Raw genomic sequence first — 27,856 nt, forward strand, 5'->3', positions numbered from 1 at the left:
CTCCAGTCTGCAGCAGGGGAGGGTGACAGGGCAGGGGAAGGGCAGAGCTGATAGTCTCCAGTCTGCAGCAGGGGAGGGTGACAGGGCAGGGGAAGGGCAGAGCTGATAGTCTCCAGTCTGCAGCAGGGGAGGGGGACAGGGCAGGGGAAGGGCAGAGCTGATAGTCTCCAGTCTGCAGCAGGGGAGGGGGACAGGGCAGGGGAAGAGCAGAGCTGATAGTCTCCAGTCTGCAGTCTTGGAGCTGACTGGCTGGCTGACTGGCTGGCTGGCTGGCTGGCTGGCTGGCTGGCTGACTTTCTGCCTGAATACCTGACTGGCTGGCTGGCTGACTGGCTGACTGACTGGCTGAATACCTGACTGGCTGGCTGACTGGCTGACTGACTGACTGACTGGCTGAATGATTGCCTGCCTGAATACCTGACTGGCTGGCTGGCTGGCTGGCTGGCTGGCTGGCTGACTGCCTGCCTGAATACCTGCCTGGCTGACTGGCTGGCTGACTGGCTGGCTGACTGGCTGACTGACTGGCTGACTGACTGACTGGCTGAATGACTGCCTGCCTGAATACCTGACTGGCTGGCTGGCTGGCTGGCTGACTGCCTGCCTGAATACCTGCCTGGCTGACTGGCTGGCTGACTGGCTGACTGACTGGCTGACTGGCTTGCTGACTGGCTGGCTGGCTGGCTGACTGGCTGACTGGCTGGCTGGCTGACTGGAGTGAGGCTCTGTAAGAGGACAGTAGAGTGACATGTATTGGGCTCAGTAGAGCCGCTGGTGTGTGAGCGTGGCCAATCACACACAATGTCAGAGGACCCATATCACCCTCCTTCCAGACCATTACAAGTCAGATGTTGTGTGGAGAATCATTCCTCTCACTTACCCTGGCAAAGTGTTACCTTAACTGGTCATATTAACTCATCTTCTATCTTAACAAGTGTCCTTAGTCTCCATGCTTCTTTCGAAGAGGAAAACCACTGTGTGACATTTACAGGAACAGGTCATGATCAGAACGATGTCTTCTCCCAGCTAACAGGAGAGAGACTTCCCCTCTACTCTCTACCCAGCCTCCCCTCTACTCTCTTCCTATTCTCTCCTCTACCCAGCCTCCCCCTACTCTCTACCCAGCCTCCCCTCTCTCCTCTACCCAGCCTCCCCTCTACCCAGCCTCCCCTCTCTCCTCTACCCAGCCTCCCCTCTCTCCTCTACCCAGCCTCCCCTCTACCCAGCCTCCCCTCTCTCCTCTACCCAGCCTCCTCTCTCTCCTCTACCCAGCCTCCCCTCTACCCAGCCTCCCCTCTCTCCTCTACCCAGCCTCTCCTCTCTCCCCCTCCCAGCCTCCCCTCTACCCAGCCTCCCCTCTCTCCTCTACCCAGACTCCCCTCTACCCAGCCTCCCCTCTACCCAGGAGGGGAGGGGGAGAGGAGAAGAGGAGGGTGGACTTCTCTGCGTTGCTTACATCCTTGATTGTACTCAATTTAACCGTCTGATCCGTGTATATGAGCGTGCGTGTCTAGGCAGGTGTGTCCTGTACGTGTGTATAGTGGCTGACCAATAGGAGCAGGGGATAATTACACGATGTAGCCTCTGGTGAACTGCTATCATTCACTCTGGCTGCCTCCCAAATGGCACCCTCTTCCCTTCACACTGCACTACTTTTCACCAGAGCCTTAAGGGTCCTAGTCAAAGTAGAAGTGCACTGTAAAGGGAGTAAGGTTGTCATTTAGTACAAATCTTCTGTTTATCAGATGGTACATTTCTCTGACCTCGCTCCTCAGAGAAATCTCTCTCTATGTTGTGTGGTAGATGGATTAGATATGGAGGGAGGGAGGGAGAGAGAGAGGGAGGGAGGGAGGGAGGGAGGGAGGGAGGGAGGGAGAGAGAGAGAGAGAGAGAGGGAGGGAGGGAGGGAGGGAGGGAGGGAGGAGGAGAGGGAGGGAGGGAGGGAGGGAGGGAGGGAGGGGAGGGAGGGGGGAGAGAGAGAGAGGGAGGGAGGAAGGGAGGGAGAGAGGAGGGAGGGAGGGAGGGAGAGAGGGAGGGAGGGAGGGAGGGAGGGAGGGAGGGAGGGAGGGGAGAGAGAGAGAGAGGGAGGGAGGGAGGGAGGGAGGGAGGGAGGGAGGGAGGGAGGGAGGGAGGAGGGAGGGAGGGAGGGAGGGAGGGAGGGAGGGAGGGAGGGAGGGAGGGAGGGAGGGAGGGAGGGAGGGAGGGGGAGAGAGAGAGAGAGAGGGAGGGAGGGAGGGAGGGAGGGAGGGGAGGGAGGGAGGGAGGGAGAGGGAGGGAGGGAGGAGAGGGAGGGAGGGAGGGAGAGAGAGAGAGAGGGAGGGAGGGAGGGAGGGAGGGAGAGGAGAGGGAGGGAGGGGGAGAGAGAGGGAGGGAGGGAGGGAGGGAGGGAGGGAGGGAGGGAGGGAGGGAGGGAGGGAGGGAGGGAGGAGGGAGGGAGGGAGAGAGAGAGGGAGGGAGGGAGGGAGGGAGGGAGGGAGGGAGGGAGGGAGGGAGAGAGGGAGGGAGGGAGGGAGGGAGAGAGGGAGGGAGGGAGGGAGGGAGGGAGGGAGGGAGGGAGGGAGACTATTTGTATTAAACTTCTATATGTGTAATGTTTACTGTACATTTTTATTGTTTATTTTCAAATCAAATCAAATCAAATCAAATTTAGCCCTTCGTACATCAGCTGATATCTCAAAGTGCTGTACAGAAACCCAGCCTAAAACCCCAAACAGCAAACAATGCAGGTGTAAATATATTATTCACTTTTTAATAATATCTACCTCACTTGCTTTGGCAATGTTAACATGTGTTAGTCAGGGGGACTAGAACAGTAGTCAGGAGGACTAGTACAGTAGTCAGGAGGACTAGTACAGTAGTCAGACCCAGGGGACTAGTACAGTAGTCAGGATGACTAGTACATTAGTCAGGGGGACTAGTACAGTTGTCAGGAGGACTAGAACATTAGTCAGGAGGACTAGTGCAGTAGTCAGGAGGACTAGTACAGTAGTCAGGGGGACTAGTACAGTAGTCAGGAGGACTAGTACAGTAGTCAGGGGGACTAGTACAGTAGTTAGGGGGACTAGTACAGTAGTCAGGAGGACTAGTACAGTAGTCAGAGGGGACTAGAACAGTAGTCAGGAGGACTAGTAAAGTAGTCAGGGGGACTAGTACAGTAGTCAGGAGGACTAGTACAGTAGTCAGGAGGACTAGTACAGTAGTCAGGGGGACTAGTACAGTAGTCAGGAGGACTAGTACAGTAGTCAGGGGGACTAGTACAGTAGTCAGGAGGACTAGTACAGTAGTCAGGGGGACTAGTACAGTAGTCAGGAGGACTAGAACATTAGTCAGGAGGACTAGTACAGTAGTCAGGAGGACTAGTACAGTAGTCAGGGGGACTAGTACAGTAGTCAGACCCAGGAGGACTAGTACAGTAGTCAGGAGGACTAGTACAGTAGTCAGGAGGACTAGTACAGTAGTCAGGGGGACTAGTACAGTAGTCAGGAGGACTAGTACAGTAGTCAGACCCAGGAGGACTAGTACAGTGGTCAGGGGGACTAGTACAGTAGTCAAGAGGAAAAGTACAGTAGTCAGGAGGACTAGTACAGTAGTCAGGGGGACTAGTACAGTAGGCAGGGGAACTAGTACAGTAGTCAGGGGGACAAGTACAGTAGTTAGACCCAGGGGGACTAGTACAGTAGTCAGGGGGACTAGTACAGTAGTTAGGGGGACTAGTACAGTAGTCAGACCCAGGGGGACTAGTACAGTAGTCAGGATGACTAGTACATTAGTCAGGGGGACTAGTACAGTTGTCAGGAGGACTAGAACATTAGTCAGGAGGACTAGTGCAGTAGTCAGGGGGACTAGTACAGTAGTCAGGGGGACTAGTACAGTAGTCAGGAGGACTAGTACAGTAGTCAGGGGGACTAGTACAGTAGTTAGGGGGACTAGTACAGTAGTCAGGAGGACTAGTACAGTAGTCAGAGGGGACTAGAACAGTAGTCAGGAGGACTAGTAAAGTAGTCAGGGGGACTAGTACAGTAGTCAGGAGGACTAGTACAGTAGTCAGGAGGACTAGTACAGTAGTCAGGGGGACTAGTACAGTAGTCAGGAGGACTAGTACAGTAGTCAGGGGGACTAGTACAGTAGTCAGGAGGACTAGAACATTAGTCAGGAGGACTAGTACAGTAGTCAGGAGGACTAGTACAGTAGTCAGGGGGACTAGTACAGTAGTCAGACCCAGGAGGACTAGTACAGTAGTCAGGAGGACTAGTACAGTAGTCAGGAGGACTAGTACAGTAGTCAGGGGGACTAGTACAGTAGGCAGGGGAACTAGTACAGTAGTCAGGGGGACAAGTACAGTAGTTAGACCCAGGGGGACTAGTACAGTAGTCAGGGGGACTAGTACAGTAGTTAGGGGGACTAGTACAGTAGTCAGACCCAGGAGGACTAGTACAGTGGTCAGGGGGACTAGTACAGTAGTCAAGAGGAAAAGTACAGTAGTCAGGAGGACTAGTACAGTAGTCAGGGGGACTAGTACAGTAGGCAGGGGAACTAGTACAGTAGTCAGGGGGACAAGTACAGTAGTTAGACCCAGGGGACTAGTACAGTAGTCAGGGGACTAGTACAGTAGTTAGGGGACTAGTACAGTAGTCAGACCCAGGGGGACTAGTACAGTAGTCAGGATGACTAGTACATTAGTCAGGGGGACTAGTACAGTTGTCAGGAGGACTAGAACATTAGTCAGGAGGACTAGTGCAGTAGTCAGGGGGACTAGTACAGTAGTCAGGGGGACTAGTACAGTAGTCAGGAGGACTAGTACAGTAGTCAGGGGACTAGTACAGTAGTTAGGGGACTAGTACAGTAGTCAGGAGGACTAGTACAGTAGTCAGAGGGGACTAGAACAGTAGTCAGGAGGACTAGTAAAGTAGTCAGGGGGACTAGTACAGTAGTCAGGAGGACTAGTACAGTAGTCAGGAGGACTAGTACAGTAGTCAGGGGGACTAGTACAGTAGTCAGGAGGACTAGTACAGTAGTCAGGGGGACTAGTACAGTAGTCAGGAGGACTAGAACATTAGTCAGGAGGACTAGTACAGTAGTCAGGAGGACTAGTACAGTAGTCAGGGGGACTAGTACAGTAGTCAGACCCAGGAGGACTAGTACAGTAGTCAGGAGGACTAGTACAGTAGTCAGGAGGACTAGTACAGTAGTCAGGGGGACTAGTACAGTAGTCAGGAGGACTAGTACAGTAGTCAGACCCAGGAGGACTAGTACAGTGGTCAGGGGGACTAGTACAGTAGTCAGGAGGAAAAGTACAGTAGTCAGGAGGACTAGTACAGTAGTCAGGGGGACTAGTACAGTAGGCAGGGGAACTAGTACAGTAGTCAGGGGGACAAGTACAGTAGTTAGACCCAGGGGGACTAGTACAGTAGTCAGGGGGACTAGTACAGTAGTTAGGGGGACTAGTACAGTAGTCAGACCCAGGGGGACTAGTACAGTAGTCAGGATGACTAGTACATTAGTCAGGGGGACTAGTACAGTAGTCAGGAGGATTAGTACAGTAGTCAGGAGGACTAGTACAGTAGTCAGGAAGACTAGTACAGTAGTCAGACCCAGGAGGACTGGTACAGTAGCCAGGAGGATTAGTACAGTAGTCAGGGGGACTAGTACAGTAGTCAGGCGGACTAGTACAGTAGTCAGGAGGACTAGTACAGTAGTCAGGGGGACTAGTACAGTAGTCAGGAGGATTAGTACAGTAGTCAGGGGGACTAGTACAGTAGTCAGGAGGACTAGTACAGTAGTCAGGAGGACTAGTACAGTAGTCAGGGGGACTAGTACAGTAGTCAGGAGGATTAGTACAGTAGTCAGGAGGACTAGTACAGTAGTCAGGAGGACTAGTACAGTAGTCAGGAGGATTAGTACAGTAGTCAGGAGGACTAGTACAGTAGTCAGGGGGACTAGTACAGTGGTCAGGAGAACTAGTACAGTAGTCAGGAGGACTAGTACAGTAGTCAGGAGGACTAGTACAGTAGTCAGGGGGACTAGTACAGTAGTCAGGAGGACTAGTACAGTAGTCAGGAGGACTAGTACAGTGGTCAGGAGCACTAGTACAGTAGTCAGGAGGACTAGTACAGTAGTCAGGAGGACTAGTACAGTAGTCAGGGGGACTAGTACAGTAGTCAGGGGGACAGGTCAGTAGTCAGGAGGACTAGTACAGTAGTCAGGGGGACTAGTACAGTAGTCAGGGGGACTAGTACAGTAGTTAGACCCAGGGGGACTAGTACAGTAGTCAGGGGGACTAGTACAGTAGTTAGGGGGACTAGTACAGTAGTCAGACCCAGGGGGACTAGTACAGTAGTCAGGATGACTAGTACATTAGTCAGGGGGACTAGTACAGTAGTCAGGAGGATTAGTACAGTAGTCAGGAGGACTAGTGCAGTAGTCAGGGGGACTAGTACAGTAGTCAGGAGGATTAGTACAGTAGTCAGGGGGATTAGTACAGTAGTCAGGGGGACTAGTACAGTAGTCAGGGGGACTAGTACAGTAGTCAGACCCAGGAGGACTAGTACAGTAGTCAGGGGGATTAGTACAGTAGTCAAGGGGACTAGTACAGTAGTCAGGGGGACTAGTACAGTAGTCAGGAGGATTAGTACAGTAGTCAGGGGGATTAGTACAGTAGTCAGGGGGACTAGTACAGTAGTCAGGGGGACTAGTACAGTAGTCAGGGGGACTAGTACAGTGGTCAGGAGGATTAGTACAGTAGTCAGGAGGATTAGTACAGTAGTCAGGGGGACTAGTACAGTAGTCAGGAGGACTAGAACAGTAGTCAGGGGGACTAGTACAGTAGTCAGGAGGACTAGTACAGTAGTCAGGAGGACTAGTACAGTAGTCAGGGGGACTAGTACAGTAGTCAGGAGGACTAGAACAGTAGTCAGGAGGACTAGTACAGTAGTCAGGGGGACTAGAACAGTAGTCAGAGGGGACTAGACAGTAGTCAGGGGGACTAGTACAGTAGTCAGGAGGACTAGTACAGTAGTCAGGAGGACTAGTACAGTAGTCAGGAGGACTAGTACAGAAGTCAGAGGGGACTAGACAGTAGTCAGGAGGACTAGTACAGTAGTCAGGGGGACTAGTACAGTAGTCAGGAGGACTAGTACAGTAGTCAGGAGAACTAGTACAGTAGTCAGAGGGGACTAGACAGTAGTCAGGGGGACTAGTACAGTAGTTAGGGGGACTAGTACAGTAGTTAGGGGGACTAGTACAGTAGTCAGGAGGACTAGTACAGTAGTCAGGAGGACTAGTACAGTAGTCAGGAGGACTAGTACAGTAGTCAGGAGGACTAGTACAGTAGTCAGGAGGACTAGTACAGTAGTCAGGAGGACTAGTACAGTAGTCAGGAGGACTAGTACAGTAGTCAGGAGGACTAGTACAGTAGTCAGGAGGACTAGTACAGTAGTCAGGAGGACTAGTACAGTAGTCAGGAGGACTAGTACAGTAGTCAGAGGGGACTAGACAGTAGTCAGGGGGACTAGTACAGTTGTCAGGAGGACTAGTACAGTAGTCAGGAGGACTAGTACAGTAGTCAGGAGGACTAGTACAGTAGTCAGGAGGACTAGTACAGTAGTCAGGAGGACTAGTACAGTAGTCAGGAGGACTAGTACAGTAGTCAGGAGGACTAGTACAGTAGTCAGGGGGACTAGTACAGTAGTCAGGAGGACTAGTACAGTAGTCAGGAGGACTAGTACAGTAGTCAGGAGGACTAGTACAGTAGTCAGGAGGACTAGTACAGTAGTCAGGAGGACTAGTACAGTAGTCAGGAGGACTAGTACAGTAGTCAGGAGGACTAGTACAGTAGTCAGGAGGACTAGTACAGTAGTCAGGAGGACTAGTACAGTAGTCAGGGAGGACTAGTACAGTAGTCAGGAGGACTAGTACAGTAGTCAGGGGGACTAGTACAGTAGTCAGGAGGACTAGTACAGTAGTCAGGAGGACTAGTACAGTAGTCAGGAGGACTAGTACAGTAGTCAGGAGGACTAGTACAGTAGTCAGGAGGACTAGTACAGTAGTCAGGAGGACTAGTACAGTAGTCAGGAGGACTAGTACAGTAGTCAGGAGGACTAGTACAGTAGTCAGGAGGACTAGTACAGTAGTCAGGAGGACTAGTACAGTAGTCAGGAGGACTAGTACAGTAGTCAGGAGGACTAGTACAGTAGTCAGGGGGACTAGTACAGTAGTCAGGGGGACTAGTCAGGAGGACTAGTACAGTAGTCAGGAGGACTAGTACAGTAGTCAGGAGGACTAGTACAGTTGTCAGGAGGACTAGTACAGTAGTCAGGAGGACTAGTACAGTAGTCAGGAGGACTAGTACAGTTGTCAGGAGGACTAGTACAGTAGTCAGGAGGACTAGTACAGTTGTCAGGAGGACTAGTACAGTAGTGTGTAGGTTCTTGTGGATGTGTTTGTTTGTGTGTGTGTGCGAGAGAAACTGTTTAATTGAGAATGTGTGCGTATGTTTCTGTATATATGTGTGCGCGTGTGTGTGTGTGTTTAGAGAGAGATAATGCATCGTCACTTCGCTCGCTGACAAATGGATTCTCCGTCGATCCGATGACAGAGCGTTTGGGAAACGGATGAATGTAGTAGCTGTAGCATATCGCCTCTCTCTTCATGTTCTGTTGCCAGAAAAGCACAGGCTACAATCCCTCCTGTCTGACACAACCTTATCAATCCTGTTGCTGCTACTTTCTACTTTCTCTATGTGAGGTGGAACGACTACATGCTTGAGAGAGAGAGAGAGAGAGAGAGAGAGAGAGAGAGAGAGAGAGAGAGAGAGAGAGAGAGAGAGGGGGAGAGAGAGACAGAGAGAGAGAGAGAGAGAGAGAGAGAGAGAGAGAGAGAGAGACAGTGAGAGAGACAGGGAGAGAGAGAAAGGGAGAGAGAGACAGAGAGAGAGAGACAGGGAGAGAGAGACAGAGAGAGACATGGAGAGAGAGAGAGAGACAGAGAGAGAGACAGGAGAGAGAGAGAGAGAGAGAGAGAGAGAGAGTGAGAGAGACAGTGAGAGAGACAGGGAGAGAGAGAAAGGGAGAGAGAGACAGAGAGAGAGAGACAGGGAGAGAGAGACAGAGAGAGAGACAGAGAGAGACAGGAGAGAGACAGAGAGAGAGAGAGAGAGAGAGACAGAGAGATAGACAGAGAGAGAGAGACAGGGAGAGAGAGACAGAGAGAGAGAGAGACAGAGAGAGAGAGAGAGGGAGAGAGAGAGAGAGAGAGACACAGAGAGAGAGAGACAGGGAGAGAGAGACAGGGAGAGAGAGACAGAGAGAGAGAGAGAGAGAGAGAGAGAGAGAGAGAGAGAGAGAGACAGGAGAGAGAGACAGAGAGAGAGAGAGAGAGAGAGAGAGAGAGAGAGAGAGACAGAGAGAGAGAGAGAGAGAGAGAGAGAGAGAGAGAGAGAGAGAGAGAGACAGAGAGAGAGAGAGAGAGAGAGAGAGAGAGAGAGAGAGAGACAGGGAGACAGAGAGAGAGACAGGGAGAGAGAGAGAGAGAGAGAGACAGAGAGAGAGAGAGAGAGAGAGAGACAGAGAGAGAGAGAGAGACAGAGAGAGAGAGAGAGAGAGAGAGAGAGAGAGAGACAGAGAGAGAGAGAGAGAGAGAGAGACAGGAGAGAGAGACAGAGAGAGAGAGACAGAGAGAGAGAGAGACAGGAGAGAGAGAGAGAGAGAGAGAGAGAGAGAGAGAGAGAGAGAGAGAGAGAGAGAGACAGGAGAGAGAGAGAGAGAGAGACAGAGAGAGAGAGAGAGAGAGAGAGAGAGAGAGAGAGAGAGAGAGAGAGAGAGAGAGAAAGAGAGACAGAGAGAGAGAGAGAGACAGAGAGAGAGAGAGAGAGAGTCAAATAAAACACCAGTGTATTACTCATATGCACCAAATACAACAGGTGTAATCCTTACAGTGAAAAGGTTTCCTACGAGCCGCTAACCAACAATGCAGTTAAAAAAATATGGATAAGAATAAGAGATAAAAGTAACCAGTAATTAAAGAGCAGCAGTAAAATAACAATAGCGAGACTATATACAGGGGGTACCGGTACAGATTCAATGTGTGGGGGCACCAGTTAGTTGAGGTAATATGTACATGTTGGTAGAGTTATTAAAGTGACTATGCATAGATGACAACAGAGAGTAGCAGTGGTGTAAAGAGGAGGGGGCAATGCTAATAGTCTGGGTAGCCATTTGATTAGATGTTCAGGAGTCTTATCGCTTGGGGGTAGAAGCTGTTTTAGAAGCCTCTTGGACCTAGACTTGGAACTCTGGTACCGTGCGGTAGCAGAGAGAACATTCTAATGACTAGGGTGGCTGGAGACTTTGACAATTTTTAGGGCCTCCCTCTGACACCGCCTGGTATAGAGTTCCTGGATGGCAGGAAGCTTGGTCCCGGTGATGTACAGGACCGTACGCACTACCCTCTATAGTGCCTCACGGTCGGAGGCCGAGCAGTTGCCGTTCCAGGCAGTGATGCAACCAGTCAGGATGCTCTCGATGGTGCAGCTGTAGAACCTTTTAAGGATCGGAGGACCCATGTCAAATCTTTTCATTCTCCTGAGGGGGAATAGGTTTTGTCGTGCCCAGTCTTGGTGTGCTTGGACCATGTTAGTTTGTTGGTGATGTGGACACCAAGGAACAACCTGCTCAACCTGCTCCACTGCAGCCCCGTCGATGAGAATGGGGGCGTGCTCGGTCCTCTTTTTCCTGTAGTCCACAATCATCTCCTTTGTCTCGTTGAGGGAGATGTTTTTGTCCTGGCATCACATTGCCAGGTCTCCGACCTCCTCCCTATAGGCTGTCTCATCATTGTCGGTGATCAGGCCTACCACTGTTGTGTCATCTGCAAATTTAATGATGGTGTTGGAGTCGTACCTGGCCGTGCAGTCATGAGAGAACAGGGAGCACAGGATGGGACTGAGCACGCACCCCTGAGGGGCCCCTGTGTTGAGGATCAGCATGGCGGATGTGTTGTTACCTACCCTTACCACCTGGGGGTGGCCCGACAGGAAGTCCAGGATCCAGTTGCAGAGGGAGGTGTTTAGTCCCAGGGTCCTTAGCTTATTAATGAGCTTTGAGGGCACTATGGTGTTGAACGCTGAGTTGTAGTCAATGAATATCATTCTCACGTAGGTGTTCCTTTTGTCCAGGTGGGAGAGGGCAGTGCGGAGGGCAATAGAGATTGCAACATCTGTGGATCTGTGAGGGCGGTATGCAAATTGGAGTGGGTCTAGCGTTTCTGGGATCAAGGTGTTGATGTGAGCCATGACCAGCCTTTCAAAGCACTTCATGGTAACAGATGTAAGTGCTACGGGTCGGAAGTCATTTAGGCAGGTTACCTTAGTGTTCTTGGGCCCAAGCACTATGGTGGTCTGCTTAAAACATGTTGGTATCGGACAGGGAGAGGTTGAAAATGTCAGTGACAACACTTGCCAGTTGGTCAGCGCATGCTCTGAGTATGTGTCCTGGTAATCCGTCTGTACCTGCGGCCTTGTGAATGTTTACCTGTCTAAAGGTCTTACTCTAAAGGTCTTACTCACACAGTCTTCCAGAACAGCTGGTGCTCTCATGCATGTTTCAGTGTTATTTGCCTCGAAGCGAGCATAGAAGTAGTTTAGCTCGCCTGGTAGGCTCATGTCACTGGGCAGCTCTCGGCTGTGCTTCCCTTTGTAGTCTGTAATAGTTTGCAAGCCCTGCCACATCCGACCACATCCGACGAGAGTCAGAGCCGGTGTAGTACGATTCGATCTTAGTCCTGTTTTGAAGCTTTGCCTGTTTGATGGTTCGTCGGTGGGCATAGCGAGATTTCCTATAAGCTTCTGGGTTAGAGTCCCGCTCCTTGAAAGCAGCAGCTCTAGCCTTTAGCTCAGTGTGGATGTTGCCTGTAATCCATGGCTTCTGGTTGGGGTAAAAAAAATTGGTTGACATGGAGACGTGAATCCAATCAATTGTTAATTAGTTGACAAACTAGAATTAAAGCCAGACTCAGCTCAGATGGAGCCATCCAAACTGTCACTGTGGGGACGACGTCCTCGATGCACTTATCAGCCACGAGTCCGTGAAGCATAAGATGTTACAGTTTTCAATGTCCCGTTCGCAGTTTAATCTTCCGCGTTGGTCGTCGAGTTTATTCACCAAAGATTGCACGTTTGCTAGCAGAATGGAGAGAAGTGGGGGTTTATTCGATCGTCTACGAATTCTCAGAAGGCAGCCCGCTCTTCGACCCCTGTGTCTCCGCCTCCTCTTCACGCAGATCGGGGCCTGTTCCCGAGGAAGCAGTATATCCTTCTCTTCTGGCTCGTCAGAGTGGTGAAAGGGAAAAAAGGATTCTGCCAGTCCGTGGTGAGTAATCACAGTCCTGATGTCTAGAAGTTATTTTCAGTCATAAGAGACGGTAGTGGCAACATTATGTACAAAATAAGTACAAAAAATACGTGTGTGTGTGTGTGTGTGTTGTGTTGTGTATGTTTTCCTGCCTTATTCAGACCAGAATGTCTTGACAAGGTCGGAAAACAAAAACAATTTTGAAAAGTCTGGACTTTTTTCCATGTCCTGAATGAATTAAAATGCTATTTTTGTCTTAATAGTTAGTTTTAGGCTTTTGGGGTTGAAGTTAGGTGTTGGGTTAGGAGTTATGGTTAGGGGGTTAGGGACTGTGTGTGTGTGTGTGTGTGTGTGTGTGTGTGTGTGTGTGTGTGTGTGTGTGTGTGTGTGTGTGTGTGTGTGTGTGTGTGTGTGTGTGTGTGTGTGTGTGTGTGTGTGTGTGTAATTGCAGTGCTATGTAATTGCAGTAATTGCAGTGTTGCAGTGCTGAGTACTCTCATCATCTCTGGGTTGCCAAGGTAACAGATGTACAGTCTGACTGTGTCACATTAGTGCATCTCTGCTTGTAAGAGAGAGAAGGAAGACTTGTTCAGCCCAGGTCAGATACATAAGACGAGACGGCAAGTGGCAGTATAAGGAGATTTAGAACTCTGTTTAGAACTACCTCTATCTCTCCCTCTATCTCCCCTCTATCTCTATCTCATCCTCTCCCTCTATCTCCCCTCTCCCTCGATCTCCCTTTATCTCTATCTCATCCTCTCCCTCTATCTCCCTCCATCTCTCCCTCTATCTCCCTTTATCTCTATCTCCCCTCTCCCTCTATCTCCTCTCTATCTCTATCTCATCCTCTCCCTCTATCTCCCTCTATCTCTATATCCCCTTTATCTCTATCTCCCCTCTCCCTCTATCTCATCCTCTCCCTCTATCTCTATCTCATCCTCTATCTCCCCCTCTATCTCTATCTCCATCTCTCCCTCTAGCTCTATCTCTTCCTCTATATCTATCTTTCCTTCTATCTCTATCGCTATCTCTCCCTCTATCTCCATCTATCTCTCCCTCTATCTCTCTCCCTCCCTCTATCTCTATCTCTCCCTCTATCTCCATCTATCTCTCCCTCTATCTCTCTCCCTCCCTCTATCGCTATCTCTCCCTCTATCTCCATCTATCTCTCCCTCTATCTCTCCCCCTCCCTCTATCTCTATATCTCCCCCTATCTCTATATCTCCCCCTATCTCTATATCTCCCTCTATCTCTATATCTCCCTCTATCTCCCTCACAATATTGAATTGTGTTTGGTTGTCAACGCAGCCAGATATGAACATTTAAAGGAGATGTATCTACTACTTGGATAGTTCCATCTGAACCACTGGCTTCATCCCATTCTTTAACTTCTGATTGGATAGTTCCATCTGAACCACTGGCTTCATCCCATTCTTTAACTTCTGATTGGATAGTTCCATCTGAGTCACTGGCTTCATCCCATTCTTTAACTTCTGGTTGGATAGTTCCATCTGAGACACTGGCTTCATCCCATTCTTTATCTTCTGGTTGGATAGTTCCATCTGAACCACTGGCTTCATCCCATTCTTTAACTTCTGGTTGGATAGTTCCATCTGAGACACTGGCTTCATCCCATTCTTTAACTTCTGGTTGGATAGTTCCATCTGAACCACTGGCTTCATCCCATTCTTTAACTTCTGGTTGGAAAGTTCCATCTGAACCACTGGCTTCATCCCATTCTTTAACTTCTGGTTGGATAGTTCCATCTGAACCACTGGCTTCATCCCATTCTTTAACTTCTGGTTGGATAGTTCCATCTGAACCACTGGCTTCATCCCATTCTTTAACTTCTGGTTGATAGTTCCATCTGAACCACTGGCTTCATCCCATTCTTTAACTTCTGGTTGGATAGTTCCATCTGAACCACTGGCTTCATCCCATTCTTTAACTTCTGGTTGGATAGTTCCATCTGAACCACTGGCTTCATCCCATTCTTTAACTTCTGGTTGGATAGTTCCATCTGAACCACTGGCTTCATCCCATTCTTTAACCTCTGGTTGGATAGTTCCATCTGAACCACTGGCTTCATCCCATTCTTTAACTTCTGGTTGGATAGTTCCATCTGAAACACTGGCTTCATCCCATTCTTTAACTTCTGGTTGGATACTTCCATCTGAAACACTGGCTTCATCCCATTCTTTAACTTCTGGTTAAAAACTGTCTTGAAATACAGTTTGATTTGATTGAATCCTATTTCTAAATGTGTTCCTAAACACATCTTGAAAGCCTGGGTCAATATGTTTTGTCTAGTTTCAGATGAATCCTGGACTGAACCTGAAACAACAGCTGTTGATGACTTCCCTAATGCTGTACAGGCCTAAATATGCGTGATTGATAAGAGTACGGAGCCTCGTAGATGCTGTGTGATAGATACAGTACGGAGCCTCGTAGATGCTGTGTGATTGATACAGTACGGAGCCTCGTAGATGCTGTGTGATTGATACAGTACGGAGCCTCGTAGATGCTGTGTGATTGATACAGTACGGAGCCTCGTAGATGCTGTGTGATTGATACAGTACGGAGCCTCGTAGATGCTGTGTGATTGATACAGTACGGAGCCTCGTAGATGCTGTGTGATTGATACAGTGCCTCGTAGATGCTGTGTGATTGATACAGTACGGAGCCTCGTAGATGCTGTGTGATTGATTGATAGATGCTGTGTGATTGATACAGTACGGAGCCTCGTAGATGCTGTGTGATTGATACAGTACGGAGCCTCGTAGATGCTGTGTGATTGATACAGACGGAGCCTCGTAGATGCTGTGTGATTGATACAGTACGGAGCCTCGCCTCGTAGATGCTGTGTGATTGATACAGTACGGAGCCTCGTAGATGCTGTGTGATTGATACAGTACGGAGCCTCGTAGATGCTGTGTGATTGATGATTAGATGCTGTGTGATTGATACAGTACGGAGCCTCGTAGATGCTGTGTGATTGATACAGTACTGTGTGATTGGAGCCTCGTAGATGCTGTGTGATTGATACAGTACGGAGCCTCGTAGATGCTGTGTGATTGATACAGTACGGAGCCTCGTAGATGCTGTGTGATTGAGCCTCGTAGATGCTGTGTGATTGATTCAGTACGGAGCCTCGTAGATGCTGTGTGATAGCTACAGTACGGAGCCTCGTAGATGCTGTGTGATTGATACAGTACGGAGCCTCGTAGATGCTGTGTGATTGATACAGTACGGAGCCTCGTAGATGCTGTGTGATTGATACAGTACGGAGCCTCGTAGATGCTGTGTGATTGATTCAGTACGGAGCCTCGTAGATGCTGTGTGATAGATACAGTACGGAGCCTCGTAGATGCTGTGTGATTGATACAGTACGGAGCCTCGTAGATGCTGTGTGATTGATACAGTACGGTTTACATTCCATTTGCTCTGTTGAACCTACACTTTAGAATAACTTTGATAGCAACAGTGAATCTAATCAAGTGGAGATGTCTCAGCAATCATTCTCACGTTAACACATTGGTAATTGTCAGTGACGAACATCCCAGCTAAGAAAGGCTGGGTTTGGATAAACCCCTGGATGGGAGAATGGATGGCTGTAGATAGATGATCTCTGCAGTAGGAGGCGCTGTCCAGCCTCTTGTTTAAAAAAAATCCTATAGTGGATATTACTTTGTAGATCTGACGTTGTTTTAAAGGCACAAATTCAACATATTTTATACTAGGTTTGTCTATGTTGAAAATTGGTTACCGTGATGACCTAGCAGTTAAGAGCATTGGGACAGTATTTAACCTTTATTTAACTAGGCAAGTCAGTTAAGAACAAATTATTATTTACAATGACGGCCTACAGGGGAACAGTGGGTTAACTGGTCTAGGAACAGTGGGTTAACTGGTCTAGGAACAGTGGGTTAACTGGTCTAGGAACAGTGGGTTAACTGGTCTAGGAACAGTGGGTTAACTGGTCTAGGAACAGTGGGTTAACTGGTCTAGGAGCAGTGGGTTAACTGGTCTAGGAACAGTGGGTTAACTGGTCTAGGAACAGTGGGTTAACTGGCCTAGGAACAGTGGGTTAACTGGCCTAGGAACAGTGGGTTAACTGGTCTAGGAACAGTGGGTTAACTGGTTTAGGAACAGTGGGTTAACTGGCCTAGGAACAGTGGGTTAACTGGTCTAGGAACAGCGGGTTAACTGGTTTAGGAACAGTGGGTTAACTGGCCTAGGAACAGTGGGTTAACTGGCCTAGGAACAGTGGGTTAACTGGCCTAGGAACAGTGGGTTAACTGGCCTAGGAACAGTGGGTTAACTGCCTTGTTCAGGGGCAGAACGACAGATTTTTACCTTGTCAGCTCGGGGGATTCGATCTAACAACCTGTCGGTTTCTAGTCCAACGCTCTAACCACTAGGCTACCTGCCTCTAACCACTAGGCTACCTGCCTCTAACCACTAGGCTACCTGCCTCTAACCACTAGGCTACCTGCCTCTAACCACTAGGCTACCTGCCTCTAACCACTAGGCTACCTGCCTCTAACCACTAGGCTACCTGCCCTAACCACTGGGCTACCTGCCTCTACTGTAACCTCTGGCTAAGAGAATCAACCAAAGGCTACCTCAGTCTCTCTGGATACCAGAGAGGCTACCTGACTCTAACCACTGTCAGGCTACCTGGATAAAGAATCAGCTAAATTACTGACTACTGTAACCACTCAGGCTACCTGCCTCTAACCACCAAATGCTAACCCTGCTGCCTCTAAATATTACCCTCAAACCAACAGTGTAAACCTACTTCTCAACCACTCAGGCTACCTCTAACCACCAGGAACTGATTAACCTGCCCTAACCTGAGGATAAACCACTAGGCTACCTGCTCTACCTGCTCTCTAGGCTAGCACCAGGCTACCTGCCTCTAACCACCAGGACGCTAACAGGCTACACTAACCACTAGGCTTTAACCTGCCTCTAACCAACCTATCTAAACCACTAGGTCACCTAGGAGATCTCTATTAACCACTAGGTTTCTTAAACTATCTCTGATCAGCACCTAAGGGACTAGGTTAGACCAGCGATCTCTAACCAGGGGACCTGCCCTAACCACTAGGATCAGCCTTACTGTTAGACCAGACTATCTCTGATCAGGGACTGTTAGGCCAGACTGCCTCTAAGGGAGGCTACCTGCTAACCACCAGGCTCTCTGATCAACCACTAGGCTACCTGCCTCAGGCTACCTGCCTCTAACCACAGGATCAGCACCATTACCAACCACTGTTAGGCTAGAATCTCTGAACCACTGTTAGGCCAGACTATCTAACCACTCTGATCAACCATTACCAGGGACTGTACCTAGACCAGACGATCTCTGATCAGGGACTGTTAGGCAGACTATCCTGATCAGCACCATGACCAGGGACTGTTAGACCAGAATCTCTGATCAGGGACTGTTGGCCAACTATCTCTGATCAGGGACTGTTAGGCCCATCTCTGATCAGGGACTGTTAGACCAGACTATCTCTGATCAGGGACTGTTAAATGACTCTGATCAGGGACTGTTAGGCAAGACGATCTCTGATCAGAGAATCAGCTAAATGATCTCTGATCAGGGACTGTTAGACCAGACTCTCTGATCAGGGACTGTTAGACCAGACCATCTCTGATAAGATCTCTGAATCACTGTTAAATGACCACTACTGTAAGTCTCTCTGATCAGGGACTGTTAGGCCAGACTATCTCTGATCAGGGACTGTTAGACCAAGTCTCTCTGATAAGAGAACTGTAAATGACCAGTAATCTCTGATCAGGGACTGTAAATGACTCAGATCTCTGATCAGGGACTGTTAAAGACCAGACTATCTCTGATCAGAGGACTGTTAAATGACTCCCTACTGTAACTATCACTGATAAGGGACTGACCAGACTACTGTCAGTCTCTTACCAGGGACTGTTAGAAGACGATCTCTGTTAAATGACTCCCAGGTAAGTCTCTCTGGATAAGAGAATCAGCTAAATGACTACTGTCAGACTCTCTGGATAAGAGAGTCTGTTAAATGACTCACTACTGTCAGTCAAGCCTCTGGATAAGAGAATCAGCTAAATTACTGACTACTGTAAGTCTCTCTGGATAAGAGAGTCTGCTGACTCAAATGTAACCCTGGTGAAATATTACCCACAAAACAACAGTGTAAATCGATTACTTCTTTCTCAAATCCAAATCCACTGATTCCACGTCACAACACGTTGACAAATGACAGACTGCAGAACATTCCCTGATTTAAACAGTTTGTGGTCAGTGGGAGATCTCTATTATATCAACTTTTCTTAAACTATCTCTGATCAGCACCATTACCAGGGACTGTTAGACCAGACTGGGATCTCTGATCAGGGACTGTTAGACCAGACGATCTCTGATCAGGGACTGTTAGACCAGACGATCTCTGATCAGGGACTGTTACCCCAAAGACGGAGGAGACAGGAGGAAAGGCTGGGATCTCTGAGTTCCCAGGGACTGTTAGACCAGAGATCTCTGATCAGGGACTGTTAGGCCAGACAGTCTGTCACCCCAAACAACCAGGGACTGTTAGGAAAGGCTGGGATCAGCTGATCAGGGACTCAGGCATCAGGGACTGTTACCCCAAACATCCTGATCAGGGACTGTTAGACCAGACGATCTCTGATCAGGGACTGTTAGACCAGACTATCTCTGATCAGGATTCCTGATCAGGGACTGTTAGACCAGACGATCTCTGATCAGGGACTGTTAGACCAGACGATCTCTGATCAGGACTGTTAGACCAGACGATCTCTGATCAGGGACTGTTAGGCCAGACTGGGATCTCTGATCAGGGACTGTTAGACCAGACGATCTCTGATCAGGGACTGTTAGGACCAGACTATCTCTGATCAGGGACTGTTACCCCAGACATCTCTGATCAGGGACTGTTAGACCAGACTATCTCTGATCAGGGACTGTTAGACAGGGGATCTCTGACAGGGATCTCTGATCAGGGACTGTTAGACCAGACGATCTCTGATCAGGGACTGTTAGACCAGATGATAGATCTCTGATCATCAGAACACTGTAGACACCAGATGATCTCTGAGACCCAGGAGAGGACTCAGGGACTTAGACCAGACTATCTCTGATCAGGGACTGTTAGACCAGACTATCACTGATCAGGGACAGGCCAGACTGTCTGATCTGCATCAACCAGGACTGTTAGACCAGACGATCTCTGATCAGGGACTGTTAGGCCAGAGATCTCTGATCACCATTACCTGACTGTTAGACCAGACGATCTCTGATCAGGGACTGTTAGACCAGACTGATCTACATGATCAGGGACTGTTAGCATCAACACAGCCCTACAGATATCACTGATCAGGGACTGTTAGACCAGACTATCTACTGATCACAGAATGACTGATCAGACACAGACTATCACTGATCAGGACAGGTCTTAGACCAGACTATCACTGATCAGCACCATTACCAGGGACTGTTAGGCCAGACACATCTCTGATCAGAATGGAGGTTAGACCAGACAGATCTCTGATCAGGACTGTTAGACCAGGCTAGCAGTCAACTCCTGCTGAGATCAAACAGGCCTCCTAACATGGACACCATCAGGGACTGTCAGAGAATGATACAGAATGGAAGGTCCACACTGTCCCGCCCTACTTCTCAACATCAAGCCTCCTGATTGGCTGAGTGGATGCTAGGAGCAGCTTCAGGCCCAGTAAACTCACATCAACACTGATTGCAGAGCTGACAGGCCATCAACACAGTCCAGGTGATAGACATTCTCTTTAGCTCTCATCACCATCTCAAAGGCTGGGATCAGCTTACTGCAGGCAGCACAGTTCCCTGTTACCCCAAACAACCTGCGGAGGAGACAGGAGGAAAGCCCTGGGAGGAGACAGCTTACTGCAGGCAGCACAGTTCCCTGTTACCCCAAACAACCTGCGGAGGAGACAGGAGGAAAGGCTGGGATCAGCTTACTGCAGGCAGCACAGTTCCCTGTTACCCCAAACAACCTGCGGAGGAGACAGGAGGAAAGGCTGGGATCAGCTTACTGCAGGCAGCACAGTTCCCTGTTACCCCAAACAACCTGCGGAGGAGACAGGAGGAAAGGCTGGGATCAGCTTACTGCAGGCAGCACAGTTCCCTGTTACCCCAAACAACAGAATGACAGGGAGCTTACTCAGGCAGCACACAGACAGGATGAGGAGGAAAGGCTGGGATCAGCTTACTGCAGGAATGCACAGTTCCCTGTTACCCCAAACAACCTGCGGAGGAGACAGGAGGAAAGGCTGGGATCAGCTTACTGCAGGCAGCACAGTTCCCTGTTACCCCAAACAACCTGCGGAGGAGACAGGAGGAACACACTGTTAGAACAGAGACAGGAGGGAGAACAGACCTCCTGTAGACACCCAGCATGATAGATATAGATAGAACACCCACACCAGAGAGAACAGAGACTCTCCTGTAGACACCTAGCATGATAGATATAGATAGAGACTCAGGAGAGAACAGACCTCCTGTAGACACCTAGCATGATAGATATAGATAGAGACCCACAGAGAGAACAGACCTCCTGTAGACACCTAGCATGATAGATATAGATAGAGCCCCAGAAGAGAATCACTAGCAGGAAAATGACAGGCTACCATGAAATCATAGAAAACAATCATCTATTGGGAGAACGACAAACTTCTTCAGCACTTATGACATGTTCTGCATCAAACACATGCCTCTCAGAATGACATGTCTCTCAACTGGTCTGTAGGTAAGAGATCCTGATAACTACATGCCCTCAGAATGACTGGTCTGCATCAACACAGGTACAGAAGATCCTACAGAATAACTACATGCTCTCTGGTCTGTCGGAACACAGCCCTACAGAATGACAGGTCTACCATCAACACAGCCCTACAAATGACAGGTCTACCATCAACACAGCCCTACAGAATGACAGGTCTACCATCAACACAGCCCAGAATGACAGGTCTAATCAACACAGCCCTACAGAATGACAGGTCTAGCATCAACACAGCCCTACAGAATGACAGGTCTAGCATCAACACAGCCCTACAGAATGACAGGTCTACCATCAACACAGCCCTACAGAATGACAGGTCTAGCATCAACACAGCCCTACAGAATGACAGGTCTACAGAAGCATCAACACAGCCCTACAGAATGACAGGTCTAGCATCAACACAGCCCTACAGAATGACAGGTCTACCATCAACACAGCCCTACAGAATGACAGGTCAGAACAGACAGAATGACAGCCCTACAGCATCAACAATGACAGCCCTACAGAATGACAGGTCTAGCATCAACACAGCCCTACAGAATGACAGGTCTAGCATCAACACAGCCCTACAGAATGACAGGTCTAGCATCAATGACAGCCCTACAGAATGACAGCCCTACAGAATGACAGGTCTAGCATCAACACAGCCCTACAGAATGACAGCCCTACAGAATGACAGGTCTAGCATCAACACAGCCCTACAGAATGACAGCCCTACAGAATGACAGGTCTAGCATCAACACAGCCTACAGAATGACAGGTCAGAATGAATGACAGGTCTACCATCAACACAGCCCTACAGAATGACAGCCCTACAGAATGACAGGTCTAGCATCAACACAGCCCTACAGAATGACAGGTCTAGCATCAACACAGCCCTACAGAATGACCCTACATGAAGGTCTGCATCAACACAGCCCTACAGAATGACAGCCCTACAGAATGACAGGTCTAGCATCAACACAGCCCTACAGAATGACAGGTCTAGCATCAACACAGCCCTACAGAATGACAGGTCTAGCATCAACACAGCCCTACAGAATGACAGGTCTACCATCAACACAGCCCTACAGAATGACAGCCCTACAGAATGACAGGTCTACCATCAACACAGCCCTACAGAATGACAGCCCTACAGAATGACAGGTCTAGCATCAACACAGCCCTACAGAATGACAGCCCTACAGAATGACAGGTCTAGCATCAACACAGCCCTACAGAATGACAGGTCTAGGCATCAACACAGCCCTACAGAATGACAGGTACAGAATGACAGGTCTAGCATCAACACAGCCCTACAGAATGACAGGTCTAGCATCAACACAGCCCTACAGAATGACAGGTCTAGCATCAACACAGCCCTACAGAATGACAGCCCTACAGAATGACAGGTCTAGCATCAACACAGCCCTACAGAATGACAGGTCTAGCATCAACACAGCCCTACAGAATGACAGCCCTACAGTCTAGCATCAACACAGCCCTACAGAATGACAGGTCTAGCATCAACACAGCCCTACAGAATGACAGCCCTACAGAATGACAGGTCTACCATCATCAACACAGAATGACAGGTCTAGCATCCACAGAATGACAGGTCTACCATCAACACAGCCCTACAGAATGACAGCCCTACAGAATGACAGGTCTAGCATCAACACAGCCCTACAGAAGAATGACAGGCCCTACAGAATGACAGGTCTAGCATCAACACAGCCCTACAGAATGACAGGGCCATCAACACAGCCCTACAGAATGACAGGTCTAGCATCAACACAGCCCTACAGAATGACAGGTCTACCATCAACACAGCCCTACAGAATGACAGGTCTACCATCAACACAGCCCTACAGAATGACAGTCTAGCATCAACACAGCCCTACAGAATGACAGGTCTAGCATCAACACACACAGAATGACCCTACAGAATGACAGGTCTAGCATCAACACAGCCCTACAGAATGACAGGTCTACAGAATGACAGGTCTAGCATCAACACAGCCCTACAGAATGACAGGTCTAGCATCAACACAGCCCTACAGAATGACAGGTCTAGCATCAACACAGCCCTACAGAATGACAGGTCTACCATCAACACAGCCCTACAGAATGACAGGTCTACCATCAACACAGCCCTACAGAATGACAGCCCTACAGAATGACAGGTCTAGCATCAACACAGCCCTACAGAATGACAGGTCTACAGAATGACAGGTCTAGCATCAACACAGCCCTACAGAATGATCAACACAGCCCTACAGAATGACAGGTCTAGCATCAACACAGCCCTACAGAATGACAGGTCTAGGTCCATCAACACAGCCCTACAGAATGTCTACCACAGCCCTACAGAATGAATGACAGGTCTACAGAATGACAGGTCTAGCATCAGAACACAGCCCAACACAGCCCTACGAATGAATGACAGGTCTACACAGCCCTACAGAATGACAGCCCTACAGAATGACAGGTCTAGCATCAACACAGCCCTACAGAATGACAGGTCTAGCATCAACACAGCCCTACAGAATGACAGGTCTAGCATCAACACAGCCCTACAGAATGACAGGTCTACCATCAACACAGCCCTACAGAATGACAGGTCTAGCATCAACACAGCCCTACAGAATGACAGCCCTACAGAATGACAGGTCTAGCATCAACACAGCCCTACAGAATGACAGGTCTAGCATCAACACAGACAGGTCTACAGAATGACAGGTCTACCATCAACACAGCCCTACAGAATGACAGCCCTACAGAATGACAGGTCTACCATCAACACAGCCCTACAGAATGACAGGTCTGACAGGTCTAGCATCATCAACACAGCCCTACAGAATGACAGGTCTAGCATCAACACAGCCCTACAGAATGACAGGTCTAGCATCAACACAGTCTACATCAACACAGCCCTACAGAATGACAGGTCTAGCACAGAATGACAGGTCTAGCATCAACACAGCCCTACAGAATGACAGGTCTAGCATCAACACAGCCCTACAGAATGACAGGTCAGAATAGGCATCAACACAGCCCTACAGAATGACAGGTCTAGCATCAACACAGCCCTACAGAATGACAGTCCCATCAACAATGACAGGTCTAGCATCAACACAGCCCTACAGAATGACAGGTCTACCATCAACACAGCCCTACAGAATGACAGGTCTACCATCAACACAGCCCTACAGAATGACAGGTCTAGCATCAACACAGCCCTACAGAATGACAGCCCTACCATCAACACAGCCCTACAGAATGACAGGTCTACCATCAACACAGCCCTACAGAATGACAGGTCTAGCATCAACACAGCCCTACAGAATGACAGCCCTACAGAATGACAGCCCTACAGAATGACAGGGTCAGAATGACAGGTCTAGCATCAACACAGCCCAGAATGACAGAATGACAGCCCTACAGAATGACAGGTCTAGCATCAACACAGCCCTACAGAATGACAGGTCTAGCATCAACACAGCCCTACAGAATGACAGCCCTACAGAATGACAGCCCTACAGAATGACAGGTCTAGCATCAACACAGCCCTACAGAATGACAGGTCTACCATCAACACAGCCCTACAGAATGACAGGTCTAGCAGACAGAATGACAAGCATCAACACAGCCCACAGAAGCATCAACACAGCCCTACAGAATGACAGCCCTACAGAATGACAGGTCTAGCATCAACACAGCCCTACAGACAGGTCTGACAACACAGCCCTACAGAATGACAGGTCTAGCATCAACACAGCCCTACAGAATGACAGGTCTAGCATCAACACAGCCCTACAGAAGGTCAGACATACAGAATGACAGGTCTAGCATCAACACAGCCCTACAGAATGACAGGTCTAGCATCAACACAGCCCTACAGAATGACAGGTCTACCATCAACACAGCCCTACAGAATGACAGGTCTACCATCAACACAGCCCTACAGAATGACAGCCCTACAGAATGACAGGTCTAGCATCAACACAGCCCTACAGAATGACAGGTCAGCATCAACACAGCCCTACAGAATGACAGGTCCATCAACACAGCCCTACAGAAGACAGACATACAGAATGACAGGTCTAGCATCAACACAGCCCTACAGAATGACAGCCCTACAGCCCTACAATGACAGGTCTAGCATCAACACAGCCCTACAGAATGACAGCCCTACAGAATGACAGGTCTAGCATCAACACAGCCCTACAGAATGACAGCCCTACAGAATGACAGGTCTAGCATCAACACAGCCCTACAGAATGACACAGCCCTACAGAATGACAGGTCTAGCATCAACACAGCCCTACAGAATGACAGGTCTACAGAAGACATAGCAACACAGCCCTGACAGAATGAGAAACAGGTCTAGCATCAACACAGCCCTACAGAATGAGAGCAGCTAATGTTCCTGGGGTTTATTATGGATCGCCATCAATTAGTTCCTGCCACAGCCCTACAGCAACAGCTACTCTTCCTGTACCAGTCCAAAGACATGACATTGGACCGGTACAGGGGGGGTATAGAGACATGACATTGGACCGGTACAGGGGGGTATAGAGACATGACATTGGACCGGTACAGGGGGGTATAGAGACATGACATTGGACCGGTACAGGGGGGTATAGAAACATGACATTGGACCGGTACAGGGGGGGTATAGAGACATGACATTGGACCGGTACAGGGGGGTATAGAGACATGACATTGGACCGGTACAGGGGGGTATAGAGACATGACATTGGACCGGTACAGGGGGGGTATAAAGACATATTCTGACATTGGACCAAACATTTGATTTGAAGTGTTCTTAATGTTTTGTCCACTCGGTGTAGATTAAAGTGATCGTTTATCTCACAGATTTTACACTTCAAAAAAAAAATAGTTGAAATCAAGTAAAGATGTGTGTTTTAGCAGGTAAAAAGATATATCTCAGTATAAATGAATAACACTTCACAATTGTTTTGTGTGGTATACCTGGAAACATTCGAGCAATGCATGAACTCAAGGCTGATAAATGATGGAAGGTATTGGTGTATAAAAGCAATGTTTTAAAGCCTTTAGTCTGTCGGGTGGAATCAAAACAGTGTTTCTGTTTCTCACATCCCCGCTGTGTGTCTGGGATCTTCTCTCCTCTCGGTTTAAGGCGGCCGTGGGCAGACATATTGGAAAAGGACTGTCACACTGTTTTGTTTTGAGAAATTACAGACAGAGCCCTTTGGCAATCATAAAGTCTGTGTGTGTGTGTGTGTCTGTGTCTGTGTGAGTGTGTGTGTGTGTGCATGTGCGTGAGTGTATGTGTGAGTTTGTGTGTGTGTGCGTGTGTGTGCCTGTGTCCACTCGTCATATCCCATGAATTGACCTCCCACATTGATACAATCCCTCTCTCCGTGAGTGTTGAGCAACTCACTCAGCACGAGACAAAAAGGTCAATGCAAAACCACAAACATGAAAAAGCCATCAACTAAAGAGTCATGATCTAAAGAGTCTTCAACTAAAGAGTCTTCAACTAAAGAGTCTTCAACTAAAGAGTCTTCATCTAGAGTCTTCAACTAAAGAGTCTTCAACTAAAGAGTCTTCATCTAGAGTCTTCAACTAAAGAGTCTTCATCTAAAGAGTCTTCATCTAAAGAGTCTTCATCTAGAGTCTTCATCTAGAGTCTTCATCTAGAGTCTTCATCTAGAGTCTTCAACTAAAGAGTCATCAACTAAAGAGTCATCAACTAAAGAGTCTTCCAAAGAGTTTCATTCAGCTCCATTCAGTCCGTAGAGCTGAAGAGACACACTACAGTCTGACAGTCATGTTTAAAGGCAAAGTTCCCACGTTAGAGGAGACAGTAATCACGGTCAATGTTCCCTTTCAGAGGAGACAGTAATCACGGTCAATGTTCCCACGTTAGAGGAGACTGTAATCACGGTCAATGTTCCCACGTTAGAGGAGACTGTAATCACGGTCAATGTTCCCACGTTAGAGGAGACTGTAATCACGGTCAACGTTCCCACGTTAGAGGAGACTGTAATCACGGTCAACGTTCCCACGTTAGAGGAGACTGTAATCACGGTCAATGTTCCCACGTTAGAGGAGACTGTAATCACGGTCAACGTTCCCACGTCAGAGGAGACTGTAATCACGGTCAACGTTCCCTTTCAGAGGAGACAGTAATCACGGTCAATGTTCCCACGTTAGAGGAGACTGTAATCACGGTCAATGTTCCCACGTTAGAGGAGACTGTAATCACGGTCAATGTTCCCACGTTAGAGGAGACTGTAATCACGGTCAACGTTCCCACGTTAGAGGAGACTGTAATCACGGTCAACGTTCCCACGTTAGAGGAGACTGTAATCACGGTCAATGTTCCCACGTTAGAGGAGACTGTAATCACGGTCAACGTTCCCACGTCAGAGGAGACTGTAATCACGGTCAACGTTCCCTTTCAGAGGAGACTGTAATCACGGTCAACGTTCCCACGTGAGAGGAGACTGTAATCACGGTCAACGTTCCCTTTCAGAGGAGACTGTAATCACGGTCAATGTTCCCACGTTAGAGGAGACTGTAATCACGGTCAACGTTCCCTTTCAGAGGAGACTGTAATCACGGTCAACGTTCCCACGTTAGAGGAGACTGTAATCACGGTCAACGTTCCCTTTCAGAGGAGACTGTAATCACGGTCAATGTTCCCACGTTAGA

At 48.7% G+C, this 27,856-nt stretch overlaps 1 pseudogene; it reads right to left on the reverse strand.

Moving 5' to 3' along the window:
- Window positions 1-20,905, reverse strand: part of LOC135570146 (LIM domain only protein 3-like) — a 41,681-nt pseudogene extending 20,776 nt beyond the window's left edge.
- Window positions 20,906-27,856: the final 6,951 nt, after the last annotated feature.

Source organism: Oncorhynchus nerka, unplaced genomic scaffold, assembly GCF_034236695.1.
Source record: "Oncorhynchus nerka isolate Pitt River unplaced genomic scaffold, Oner_Uvic_2.0 unplaced_scaffold_1082, whole genome shotgun sequence".
NCBI classification, from domain to species: Eukaryota; Metazoa; Chordata; class Actinopteri; order Salmoniformes; family Salmonidae; genus Oncorhynchus; species Oncorhynchus nerka.